General features: G+C 49.7%; 1 protein-coding gene across 1 annotated transcript in view; it reads right to left on the bottom strand.

The window, feature by feature from the left end:
* Positions 1-7,755, bottom strand: part of RGS10 (regulator of G-protein signaling 10) — a 13,372-nt gene extending 5,617 nt beyond the window's left edge. Inside the window, exons 1-2 of the mRNA XM_010134231.1 lie at positions 7,640-7,755; positions 6,092-6,178 (exon numbers count right to left, since the gene is read on the bottom strand). The gene's annotated coding sequence lies outside the window, so the exon portion shown is untranslated. The remainder of the gene's footprint in view (positions 1-6,091; positions 6,179-7,639) is intronic.
* Between the last annotated feature and the right edge of the window lie 5,113 nt (positions 7,756-12,868).

Genomic DNA, 12,868 nt, shown 5'->3' on the forward strand with positions numbered 1-12,868 from the left:
TTCAGGGAAATGGCAGGTCACGTACGTGGCTTTCTCTCCTCGATAAAGGTTTGAAGTCCCAGGGGCGTAAGATTCAAGAGTCCTGCGCGGCATGTTTGAGAAACCCGCAGCACGGACAAGATAGAGAGGACAGTAGATAGAGCAGAGGGGAAAACAAGATGTCCTCGAATCTCTCAACACGCCCCCTTTTATGAGCTCATTCCAGAGAGGTGTGTCCTCCTTCCCAGAAGCTTGGGAGAACCACAGCTCTCTGGGAAGAAGAAAGCCACACAACAGAGGAGCATCCGGTTCCTCCATGTTGGACCCAGGACATTACCTCAGCTTAAATCATGTGCAGCGTGATTTAAAGAACCTAACAAGTAACTTTTCGGCTAATGGTTACGGTAAGACTCTCCAGAGGCTCTGAAAGCTGATGAATAAGGGTAGACGTGACTCGCATCAAGCTGTTAGTGTTTGCCCTGATTTCAGCAGTCCTGCTTCAGTGGTGTTCTCTTGATGACTCGGCAGCAGCGACAACATTTTGACCCTTCCTAGCACCTTCAGAGCAGTAAATGAGCGGCCACAAGCCTCTGAAATTCAACACAAGCTCCCCTTGGCCAGAAGGTCAGAAGGAGAAAGCCAGTGGGGGAGCAGAGAACCGAGGCAGGCAGGAGGCCGGGCTCCCCCCTGCAGTCCCTGTGCGCCCCCACGCTAGGGCACTCGTCAGCGATCCCCGCTGTACGTCTAACGAGCAACCCCTCTCTCCCCCAGACAGCACCAGCCAGAGGGCTGCGCCTTGGAGGGGAAGGGGGTGTGAAGGAGGAGCTGTTTAAATTCTTGCCCAGGAAGGATTCACAGAACTTCTTTCATGTTTTACAGCTGATAATGAACATTTGGGGATAATCAGGAGGAGAGCTACACGTGTTTGACAATTCACAAGGCCTAAGGAGTTAACTCTCTCACTGCTGAAGGGGACACACATTGTCCAGGAGCACTCCTTTGAAAAACAGAGGATTCATCTGGCGGGAGCTGTTTTCAGCCATTCCCAATCCTTCCAGCTTCACTCATCAGGGAGGATTGGTTCTGCCATGCCTGTTCTAAATGAGCAATTAATTAATGCTGTCAATCAGAGGCCCGACTGCTTTAACGCCCTAATGCGGCACAGGAAAGGTACCTTGAGCTATTACTGCATGAGCCAGCGTAAGTGATTGCACTGTGCCAGTCTCACCTAGAGAACTTCTGAACCTGCTGCTCAATTTCAACCATATTTAAGGCAAAGGACTTAAATAATCACCCTCCTACTGTTTCAATGGAAAAGAGTGGCAAGAGCAAGGAAAGGGAGAGGAAAAGCAGCATGTGCACCAAGCGAGAAGCTGCAGGGTCTGTTCAGAAGCTGCCTGCTCCACTTGAACATACTTAGCTGCTGGCTAATCAACGCGCAACAGCTCCCCGCCAGCCGCAGCACGCGGTGCTGCTGCGTGCCCAAGGAACGCAACAGCAAGCTGGGCACTGCGGAGAAAGAGCAGAGCACGGCTTGCGGGAAACCTGGAACTAGAAGTATGGTGAGGAAGTTTAAAGAACACGGAGGGGAACAAGAGGATTGTGTGGGAGGCTGGTGAAATGGGGAGGATCTCTGGATTTTGTGGGGAAGAACGACAAAAAAAGGAAGTGAAAGTGCTGTGGCAGGGAGAGGGGGTTGATGGAGAGACACTGGGGACCCGGCTTTATAGTAAGGGGAAATACGGAAATGCACAGCCCAACATTGCATGGAACAACTGTCATACTATGCCTATGCTTCAGCAGTAGAGCTTCAGTTTAACTACAATCTATTATTTTTAAAAAAGAAAGGACAGTTAGAGCTGTGAGTATGTTCAGACATTCCCCAGAAGACACTCGGGGAGAGCCAGGTTCAGGCAGAGGAAACAGCGATGTTCCCCGTGCAGCGGGAACAAACGAAATTGTTCTCAAACGAATGCCTCAGCACAGGGGACTCTACTCTGGAACTTAAACACCACTTAAACTGGGATCTTGTTCACAGGCGAATATTAAAGGATTTCTGGCACTTTTCACTTACATCTGCGTGCTCCCCCAGCATCCGTGCCAAACTCCCATCTGTAGTTCCAAGTTCTGACTACAGAAACCCCCCTCGCTGTTTCAAGTGGATACAATATTCTTTCCCACTTCCTTTCCTAAGGTCAAATTCAGCTCTCAGGCATGTGTGGTTCCCTCCCACGGGAGGTGAATGCAGGTCCCAGATGCTCATCAGAGCAGGCTCCAGCAGTCCACAGCTGGGCAGCATTCCCCGGTCCCGCTTAACCACTGCCATGGTCCACGTGAGAAGCGGCAGAAGCAGCTCTGGAACAGGTACGCTTTGTTCTGAAACTGTCCATGGGTATTTGGGAGGTTTTATCAACAGCTGGAAAGAATCCCTGTTGTTTGACGCATTTTCTACACTCTGTAACTTATTTTTAAAAGCTCAGCTGCAAGAGAAGAACCATTCAAACCTTGGGAAGTAGCACAATGGACTTGTTGTTTATCTCATTAACAGTCACAAATGCAACAGCATATGAGTAACTCCAACAAGATATTTGAAGTTAAATTTTAGTCAGTCATCCCCACCACTCCCATTTCAATAATTAAATACGTGTCCTAAGATGAGGACCATATGGGTGGCAGCAGAGCTCCCTGCTGCAAGCGGACTTGACCTAATTCCTTCCTCAACCTCCATTAAATATTTCATTTCTATTTTAACTTCAGTTTTAAAGAAACGATAAAGATTTTCCTTTTTTAAAAACTACAGAGATGTGTGTTGAGCTGAGGGGAGGAGTTCGTGCCTCTCTGCTGCAGAAAGACAAGCTGAATCCAGTCCATCTAAAACCTGCCTGGATCAGTAACATCCTCCGCGTGCTGCCTCGCCCTGCGGAGGCTGAAAGCCCCCCCTGCTCCCCGAAACACACATGCATCTGGGTTAGTTTATCTGAGCAGGAAAACACATGCAAACTCGTGGAGCAGCCTGGTCTGAGCTGGGTCCCTGCCCTCTCCTGACTAAGCACTCCCACCAGCAGTCTAGGGCCAACACAACAGGCAAGAGCCTGGCTGCTGCTTTCCAGCGCTCCCGCTGGTCCCAGGATCTGGCAGTTCTGGCTGGATGCTGGCTCACATCCAAGGGGAAGGGGACAGAGAAGACGTATCTGCACAACATTTTGTAAGATCTGCTGGTTTGGCTCGATATAAGTCAGCTTCCAGGCAGAGCCCATGTGACCGTGGTTAGAGGAACGCTGAACCCAATTTAATTAGCTTTGAGGAAAGGCCCAGGATGTTTTCTTAGCATGGCACTAACACAGTTAGACGGTCTGCAACAACAGAAAGCAGGAGCAGAGTGAGCCTGCATCTACCTGCAAAGAGCAGGAGGGACATGAGGGACGGACAGCACCAACCGAAGGGTACACCGGCCACAAACCCAAACGCTGCTCCAGGGCGATGCTGGAGGGATGACAGCAATACTGGGCACAACAGACACTTCATCCGCTGGCCAGGCAGTGACCTCTGTGCAAGTTTAAACTGACCCAAAAAAAACCCACTCTATCACTCTCACGTCAAGTAACGAGAAGTTTAGCTTACACTTTAAAAAAGGGGGGCTGTGGGAATCCCATTTGATCTGGGTTAAATTGAAATCAGCTTCATCTGACCAAAAATCTAAGCGTGTTTGAGCTAGTTTCTGTGGTAAACCAGTTTTAATGAGGAGCAGGTTATAAAATAAGTAACGAATTGTTTTTAGAATACTTTGCTCACATTGCATATCTACGAAGTGACTTCCACAAGAGTCCCTTTCAGAAGACGAATTAATGCTTCATGCTGTCATAAACACTAGAAGAATTCCTGTTTTTAATGTTTTTGCTAGCTTTGTAAATTATCTAAACAAAGCCACCCGTAAGCAGTAGCTATGAAAATCCACTGTAAGTCTGTGCCGGCCCAGAGCACACTTATCCTGGCTGGCTGTACGGGTCCTGGCAGTGCCAGACTCGGACCGAGCACAGTGCCCGATGACCGGTACTCAATCCTTACGCCCAACAGAACCTAGTCAAGCCTCTGCCCCCTCATTTAGCAATTCGATCAAGGGCTCTCTGAGTTACTATCTCCATACAACAGCTTACCTTTTCCTGTACTAGCATGTGCAACCCTAAAATAGCTAAAAGTGGAAATTATATAGCAAGGGAAAATATGATTATTATCCCACTGCAAAACATGGGACCTTACGGAAGGATTTTCTACTTTATCTCCTTTTTAAAATGCAGTTTGATACTCGCCCACGGGTGTCTCTTAGCAAGAACAGCGTACGACTGTATGGACAGCTGGGGACAAAAGAGAGGAGACGCCTTGTCCCAGACTGACCGTAACGAGACCTGCAGCTCGTGCCGGAGCAGAGCCAGGTCAGTGGGACCGACAGCTCGCCCGGACAGGAGGTGGCTGCAGCTGAAACACTCCTTACGGGCAAGGGGAGGACTGCCGCCTCACCCCAGCTGCCGATGCTGCTGCCACCACAGAGGCATCTCGTGCCGCTCCCTCTTTTATCCCATCGCATTTACTCTGTTTCTCCTTCTGCCTGACACCTCACAGGAAACAGGCCCGAAGAGCTGTGCTCTCCCGGAGCCCATCTGCACACGTGGGCCTTAACGAGGGAGGGGAGCGGCTAAATGCACCAAGCTGAAATACTATTACAAGGTGCACAGTCAAACTGAACATTTTCCTCTTCTTGTCAAAATTATTACTTTTGCATTTTTATGGATTTATCAATATCCAAAAACATTCACAACCAATTGTTTTGGAATGCCTTTTCAGTGCACAGCAGGCAATATCTACAGCAAGCAGACTTCCCCCTCAAAAATGTGTTTTGGTGAAAATCCAGGGATTTTTTTGCTGGAAATCAGCTGACAATACTGGACTGACCTTAAGAGAGGAATCCTGCAGTCTGGACACAGCTCTCTGACACCTTGTGCTTTACAATGCCCCTTGACTCCTGCTCCCTGACATTTCTGATGTTACTCGAGGCACGCACGGTCCCACCTGAAGCAGGTTTAAGTCGCTTTCCCCAGCCATACCTCCTCGTGCTACTCCTTTAACCACAAGAGAGCAAAAGGGGTTGTACAGTCGTCCCCGCTGCCGTCTGAAATGCTCCCTTTGGCCACAATCACTGCATGTGTGTGAAGAGTGTAAAGGTGGCATTTCAGAAAAAGGACCTGTGGGGTTTAGGAGTCTGACTCCCAAGGACAGTGATACACAGCTGGGGTTTTGAAACCACCTCAGTGCTCACAGAATCCTCATCTCTAAGATCACATAAATTTGGAATTCCTTAAAAAAAAAAATCCAACCAAACAACAAACTTTTCCAGAAACAAGCAAACAAACAGGGAATAGATTTTAGGGCTGACTCTGTAGGCTTCAACGTGACAGTGGATCCTGTGTTCTTGGTGGATCAAAACATAGATCAATGTCCAAGCAGTGGAAAAAACTAACTGGGAGTGGCTGGCTGAAAAATTTCAAATACAGTATTGTCTACTAAAAAAATGTAGCTTTCATGAAAATGAAAAATGCTCTGCGGGTATATATCCATTTGAATAAATACTTAAAGAAAAAAGTCTAAATGGGACCCTTGATTTCTTTTTGCTTTGCAACTTAACATTTGCTAAGGCACAGCCATTCATTTTGGTATTGTAAAACATTTTGTTTGTGCCATTTGTGATTTTCATGTTCTGCTAAAATATTACAACGGTGTAGATTTCCATGCGATAGCCACCCTGCTGTAAAAAAAGTCCTGAATGAAACTGATTCATATCTTCAAGCAAGATGATGTAACATTCCCGAATTAAACCTTTTGCTATTCCCAAGCAACAACAAAAAGTCCAGTGTTTTCAAAACATGGGAAACTTGACAATTTCAGCATTTTGTTTTGATTTGAAATAGAAGCAGCTTTGTTTCCAAACAGTCCCGCCACCCCGATCTCAGCACAATTCCTTCAAACCCATTCACCTGCACTCACCTGAAGCAGGCCATGCATCAGAAACGTTACAGCTCTGGCTCTGCTACGGAAACTTAGGGACACTTAGGAAACATACCTGTTTTTTGCCCTGTGTCTTCTTAAATTCTTCACACGCTAGCCAGAACAAAACGTTTTCTTCGCTGAATTCTTTCTTTAAAAATTCCTAGGGAAAAGAAAACCAACCAAACAAAGCTTAGGATCCAACTTCCCAGTTGTTTTTCTCTCTTCCTGCTCTAGCTGTGAAAGCAGAAGCTGCCGGGGCCCGCCGTACCCCCGCGCGGCTGTACGCAGCCCGGCGTCCCACAGCCGCTGTCTTAGCGCAGCTGCACGCTGCCGGGACACCACGAACCACCAATGCTCAGCACTCTGCAGGCACCGTCCTGGAGGATCACGAGCGATGTTTAATCGCAGAGCACATCAGTAACGAACAAGAAGAGTTTCTTCAGTCTCCCTTAAATACATTGAGCAATTTTACAGCCATTACTCAAAGGGAAACCCAAAAATACATCCACTCGTTACCGGGTGAGTAAAATGAACTACTTAATGATCACAGATCACGGGAGATTCTCCTCCTGTATCTTTCTGATCTTAATGAGTAAAATCCCTACAAATAAAAGTGTTTCTAACCATGATCATCAGTGGCAATAAATTCACTCAAGTAAACTAAAGCAGAAGGATGTGCGTTCTCTGGACAGTGTTTAAACAAAGCACATTCCTCCAAAAGTGAGGCATGTTTTAAAATGGGGGGTAAATGTACATTAAATTTCTTTACAAAACATAATGACTGAAATATTTATAGCTCAGAGATCATCAGTTTTCCCTTTCAAGTGTTAGAAAACAGAGATCAAGAAATGCCAAGAGTTAAATAGCACCAAGATTACTTTTTTTTAAAGCATTCTAAATCAGGGTGTTTTGTAATTCTAGTTTACATCACTCCTCAAACCAGTCTGGCAGGAAACCATTTCATCCCAGTGCATTTTACCAGAGCGTGGCATGGCAAAACCATACTCAGGGAGGGAGGTCCTGTTCCTACAGCTAACATGGCAAGAGGGCCTTGAAAAACCGCCTCGCCACCCTCTCCTAATCAAGCCTCGAGCCTGCACTTGGAGCTGCGCAAGCCCGCTCTCTGAAGTAAACTTAAAGGGAATTCTTTTCAGTACAGCTGCTGCCACCCAGCAGTAGGAGCCACCAGAGCCACCAGGCTCGGGAGCTGCCAGTGGCAACTCACTGCTTAAGTAAGGACAGCGTATGGGAGTAGAGTGCGGGATCAGTCCTCGGTGACCAAGAACGCTTGGTGAGAGTGATCAGTGGCTCAAGGACTGTACTTTATCCAACAGTAACCTCTTCATCCTTGCCACAGCTCACAGATCCCCTAGGAAAGGTGCAGCCAAAAGCCTTCCCTGTGTCTTACGAGAGCGAGCAGCAGTGGCGGTGAGCAAAGGCACTGCCTCAGAAGCTCAGCACATGCCACAGCTCCAGCTCTGCCACCTCTGCCAGGGGACGTATCTAGGATGCACGTCTGTGTGCTCAGAGCCCTGGCACAGCTGCACCAGTTATGCTGATGCTCGTTCAGCTTTACACCCTAACTTCGGTTTGTAGAAATACCCATAGTTAACATAGCAACCCTAAATCGTTTCACTCCTTCTGGATCTTCGAGGAGGTTCTCCAGGGATGTAGCCCATTTTGAGGTTCCTTTCAAGGTTTGGTGGCTGCTGCTTGGGGGACCCTCGCCGTCGTTTATCTCTGGAAAAAAAAAAAAAAAAAGGAAAAAACCACCGTCTTCATCAGAAGCAACACATGTCTCACGCGTGTGTGGTTGCCCCCCCCCGTGTTTTTACGTCTGGAAAAAAAAAAAAAAAAAGGAAAAAACCACCGTCTTCATCAGAAGCAACACATGTCTCAAATGCTTCTTCCCCGTGGCCCTCTGCACCCTGGATTGCAGCTGCCCTCTGCAAAGGAAACACCGTACAACCAAAGAAAAACACAGATGTGAACACCACTCTGCCTGTACGGAGGCAGAAATGCCTCGCAGTGATACAGCTCCTGAGCGTGTAAGCAGCACCGTCACTGTTTTATAGCAGTTCGAGCACACGGTGACCGCAGCCTGTCTAGTGAAAGGACCGATGCCTTTTGTTCTGGCACTGCCTACGACTTCGGCTTCTATAAAACAAATCCTGCTCAGTCGCACAGAGGAAGTTTATTTTGAAGAAAAGAATCATCGCTGGAGGTTAGGAAAAGGCAAAGAAAGAAAGAAAAATAATGCTTGGTAGAGCAGAACAAGTCAAATACGATAACCCAGACTAAGCGGCGGAAGGAGAGCTGGCAGAGGAGCCAGCTGAGCCGAACTGCTGCCGGGCAAGTGCTCTTTGGGCGCTTTTAGTTCTCCAGCCCACTGAAATTCTGCCGTTTTGAGATGCACTGGACTGTGCTCACATCTCACCTGCCAGCCAGCCTTCTCACAGAGAGACGTCACACATTTCTGGATTTCTCTATCCCAGGGAAAAGTATGTTACATCCAAGGCTGATGATGCCACACAAATGGTTTGCTGGCTACCCATCAGAAACTTGGGAAGACTCCAGCAGTTCTACTGCTGGTCTGAAAAACTTTACACCAGACATAAAGCGCTTGGGCTCCTTTCCTCTCACCCACAAAACACCCAGGGAAGACAGCAGGAGCGCAGGCCACGAAGAGTCAGGTCCACTTCAGGTCTCCACGGACCGGAAAGGTGCACAGAGCTCTCACTGTAATCGGTACATTTATTTTTATAAGCCTTACAACTTATTGGAAACAGGGACCTTCTGCTTAACCTTCCTCCACCATGAAACCAAGCCTCAGCAAGCGCCTCCAAACACCATCTGTGCAGAGCTACGCTATCAGATGCCCTTTTCAGCTAGTAGCTAGAGTGATAAACATCGAGGTCAAAGCCCTACAGAGCACTGGCACGACAGCAAAGCCGACCGAGGCGTGGTTGGTAGGGACCTGCAGAGCCGATGTGTTTTTCTGTCAGTGAGGAGGACCACGGCTGTCAGTGAAGGAACATCCATCTCCTTCCTTGACAGGACTGAGGGTTTTTATACAAGAGATATGTCAAAGCTGGAAAAGAGGTAAACTTCCTGGAGCCGTGGATTCCATACCCATCGCCTAACACCCAGAGATCGACACACACGCCCGAGTAGGTGCAGAGGTAAGAGAAAGGAACCCGTCTAAAATGATGGGGCCAACGGTCCCTGCAGGCTGCATTTCTCACGTGTAGGTGCTGCCTCTCCCTCAGCGATGCAGTTACAGCACCAACTTGGAATTTCTCACACAACGAACGCACGACTCGAGGCCTTTCAGGATTCAAGATCACAACCAGTGTGGGTAAGGACTGTGACAGACTGGTCTCCAAAGCAGCAGGTTTATCTACAGCTCTGTGTAAGGAACACACACACACAGCCTGCTAGTTAGACAGACGACAAGATCAGAACCTGAGGACTGTCACCAAACCACTCCTGCAGACCTCATACGTACAGCGAGTTAACTGTTCGTTCCTCAGCTTCCCCTGCCCTCACGCAAAAGGATGTGGTTCTTGATTATCACTTGCAAAATTTATTTTAGGAACCTGACTCAAAGTATCTATCTGGGCATCTAACCCCAGCAAAAGCTGTGAGATTTAAGTGGGAATAGCCAAGAACACTGGAGCAGAACACAACTACGTCTGAGCAGCTTGAATCTCGTGTTGAGATCGCTCTCACCTCCAAGCGGAACGGCAGCTCTAACAGTCCGCAGAACCAGGCCATCCCCTTATTTAATATGTGATTTAACACAGAACATCCAGGAGGGAGATTTTATTTCTAGTGTTTCTTTTCCAGCCACACTTTAAGAGGATTACTTTGAAAAGAACATATTTCAATAAGCCAATGCAATACCGGGCAGAACCAGTGCCATGAGAACCTGAAAAATAAGTTTCTGGTGAGCTAAGGCGGGAACAAGTGCTTCCACACACCCAGGATACACCGACCTGCTTCCCCTGGTCTCTCCTTTTACTCCTGGCTGCTCTCTGTCCTCCCTGGTCGCCATTCTCCCCAGTTTCCTCTCACTTCCAGCCTGCCCAGCACAGCCCAGCTCTGACCATCATTTACACTGCCCTTGCTCTTCCCTGTCACCCTGCGAACCCCACGCTCTCCCAGGACCTTGCTCCCTTTCTCCCTGCCTTCTCCTCCTGCAGCCTTCCGAGAGGAAACAGTTGATGTCAAAGTATCTATGTAACTTCTTCCTGGTGTCCGTCTGCTGAGCCCTGTACAGGACTCTGCTACCCAGTTCGTTCCCTCGCTTAACCAGCTCCCCACAACCCTGGTTGTACTGGGTGGCACTGGGATGAGGCCTGCCTGCCTGCTGCTCGTCCAGTGCCGCCCCTTTGCTGACGCCCTCCCTCTCTGGTTCGAGCTGGAGCTCCCCCGAGCAGAGACGAGGGATGCCGCAGGTGCCGGGCAGCCCTGCTGCTAGCAACTGCAATCCCGTTCAGCCCGGGGCACGGCTCCCAGCACCGGCCCACCCGAGACAGGGGACACCAGCAGCAGCGTGGCGATGGGGCAGACCCTCGGAGCGCGTGTCCACGATCAACAGAAGCGGCCAGGACCCTGCCGCCAGGTAGCGCAGCACAGCTCTCGTCCGGAGCAGCACCCCAAACCCCGGGGACAGCATCAAAACAGCCAGGCTGGCACCGTCCCGCCAGCGGTGCCGCAGCCAACACAGCTGCCAGGGGCCAAAGCCACGCCAGGGACCGTGCCAGCAGCTCCGCGGGGCTCAGCGCTGTGTGCGGTGCTCGGGGCTGATGCAGCGCTCTCCCTCTGGGCTGAGTACTGTTAATCCCCACGTTCAGCCGTCCCTCGCAGCCGCCACGAAACATGAGCGCTCCCCTGCAGCACAACCGTAAACAGGCTGCACGGGACGCCCGGCAGCGGCAGCCACCATGACATTTCATGAGGGTATTAAACTGCTGGGTACTTCTGCTGTACCCATTAAACATGCCATCACAGACATTTTTTCTACTACAAAAGCAACCTCCCCAGTTAGCACCCTAACTCCCCGCTCCACCCTGACATTTCATGAGGGTATTAAACTGCTGGGTACTTCTGCTGTACCCATTAAACATGCCATCACAGACATTTTTTCTACTACAAAAGCAACCTCCCCAGTTAGCACCCTAACTCCCCGCTCCACATGCTGGTTTCGTTTTGCAGATTTGATGTATGATATCTAGGAATTTTTAAGGGCTTATAAGATCGGAAAGCGGTTTCCCCACAAATGACTCAAATGAGTCCCCAAATCCATAATGCATTACTGAGTTACCTTAGGAACAATACTTCCACTGAAGGACAACAACGACAGTCTGGAACAGTTTATTTTAGAATACTGCAAAAAAGGCAATTACGTGAGCGACCCTCCTGAAACCTGTTTATCTCTGCTACGTACAAAGCTAACCTTGTCCTGATAAAAGCATCCAGAGGCAAAGCAAAAACACAGCTCACCACCCATGTTTAACAACAAAAACGTACGGGCTGGGGCGACTGTTCCACTGGGGAAGGCAGACATTTGCTGTTACCGAAAAGTGGGAGATGACTCTGTGCATCAAAAAGGGCATCACGAAATGGCAGTTCTTCCAGCCCTGCTGCAGTAAAAGCCACACGCAGCACGTGCCGCGGGTGATAAACACGCTCACTGCGCCTCTGACCGCCATAGGAAAGCGCTCGCTATCTCGTACGCGGGTTACGAACCGCGAGGAAGCCAGCAGAGCCAGTGCAGCGGAAGAGCCTCTGCTGAGGCAAGCTTTCCACCCTGCCTCGGACGGCGACACACGACGGGCAGCGGCCAGCAGCCTCCACACACGCCGTGAGGGGTGAAGGGCTCGTGTTGACAGCACCATTACTGCCGAGAGGAACCCCGTGCTGAGCCGGCAGACGGGCAGCTCCGTCAGCTGGAGCGTTTCTGGAGAGAAGAATCTCCCAGGAGCTGCCCCCTCCCCACTCCCCCCCAGTGCTGCCCATCAGCCTGCGGAGGAGGGCTCCGAGTAAGCGATAGATGGAACAGCAAGTGCAACACTAACACCACTGGAATCATCAGTCGAAGTGTGGTACCAAAAATGGCAAGTATCTGCACTCTCCAAGTGGGAACTTGGACTGAAACCTCAGAAAGCATCAGTATCATCAGAAAATCTCACCCTTCTGTCCCCTGCTTTTGACAAGCACAAACAAACGTGGAAACCCATCACACTTCTGGAGATTCAGACCCAGCGAACTGAGTTGGAGATGCAGCCGCTCTCCCGAAGGGCAGCACACCACCGCAGTCCCCAGGCTGCTGCCATGCCCCAGCTGTGGTACCGCGGCCTGTGTGGCACCATGTCGAACAGCACCCGCTCACACCCTGCACAGAACCCTGCTGGACCCACCCCTCACCCAAATGACCCCAACCATCTCTTTCCTGCACTCGCCCTTTGAAAAATCCGTAACAAAAGACAACCATACGACCAGACGAGGATATGACCAAAGCACCACGTGGAAAAGGTGCCTCAGCTTCCTCTGGAAGAACTCCTGTGCTTCCCCTTTTTTCACCCAGGTCATAAAGGCGTGAGCCACGAGCCTTTATCAGCGCTCTAGAAGCACTCCGAGTATCTCATCCTTCCCTGAGGTCACCAGAACAGCCATTCAGCAACGACCACCAGCCTGGAGCTCAAAAAGCCAAGGTTATGGAACAGCAGGAACAGGCAGGCAGCTGAAAGGGGAAAACTCCCGTACTTGCCATGTGTCTGAGAGCCACGGGGCGAGTCCTCACACAGCGATTCTCTCCGAGCAGCGGCTGAATTCTAGACCTTTC

This window comes from Buceros rhinoceros, unplaced genomic scaffold (genome assembly GCF_000710305.1).
Source record: "Buceros rhinoceros silvestris isolate BGI_N320 unplaced genomic scaffold, ASM71030v1 scaffold17374, whole genome shotgun sequence".
Taxonomy (NCBI): Eukaryota; Metazoa; Chordata; class Aves; order Bucerotiformes; family Bucerotidae; genus Buceros; species Buceros rhinoceros.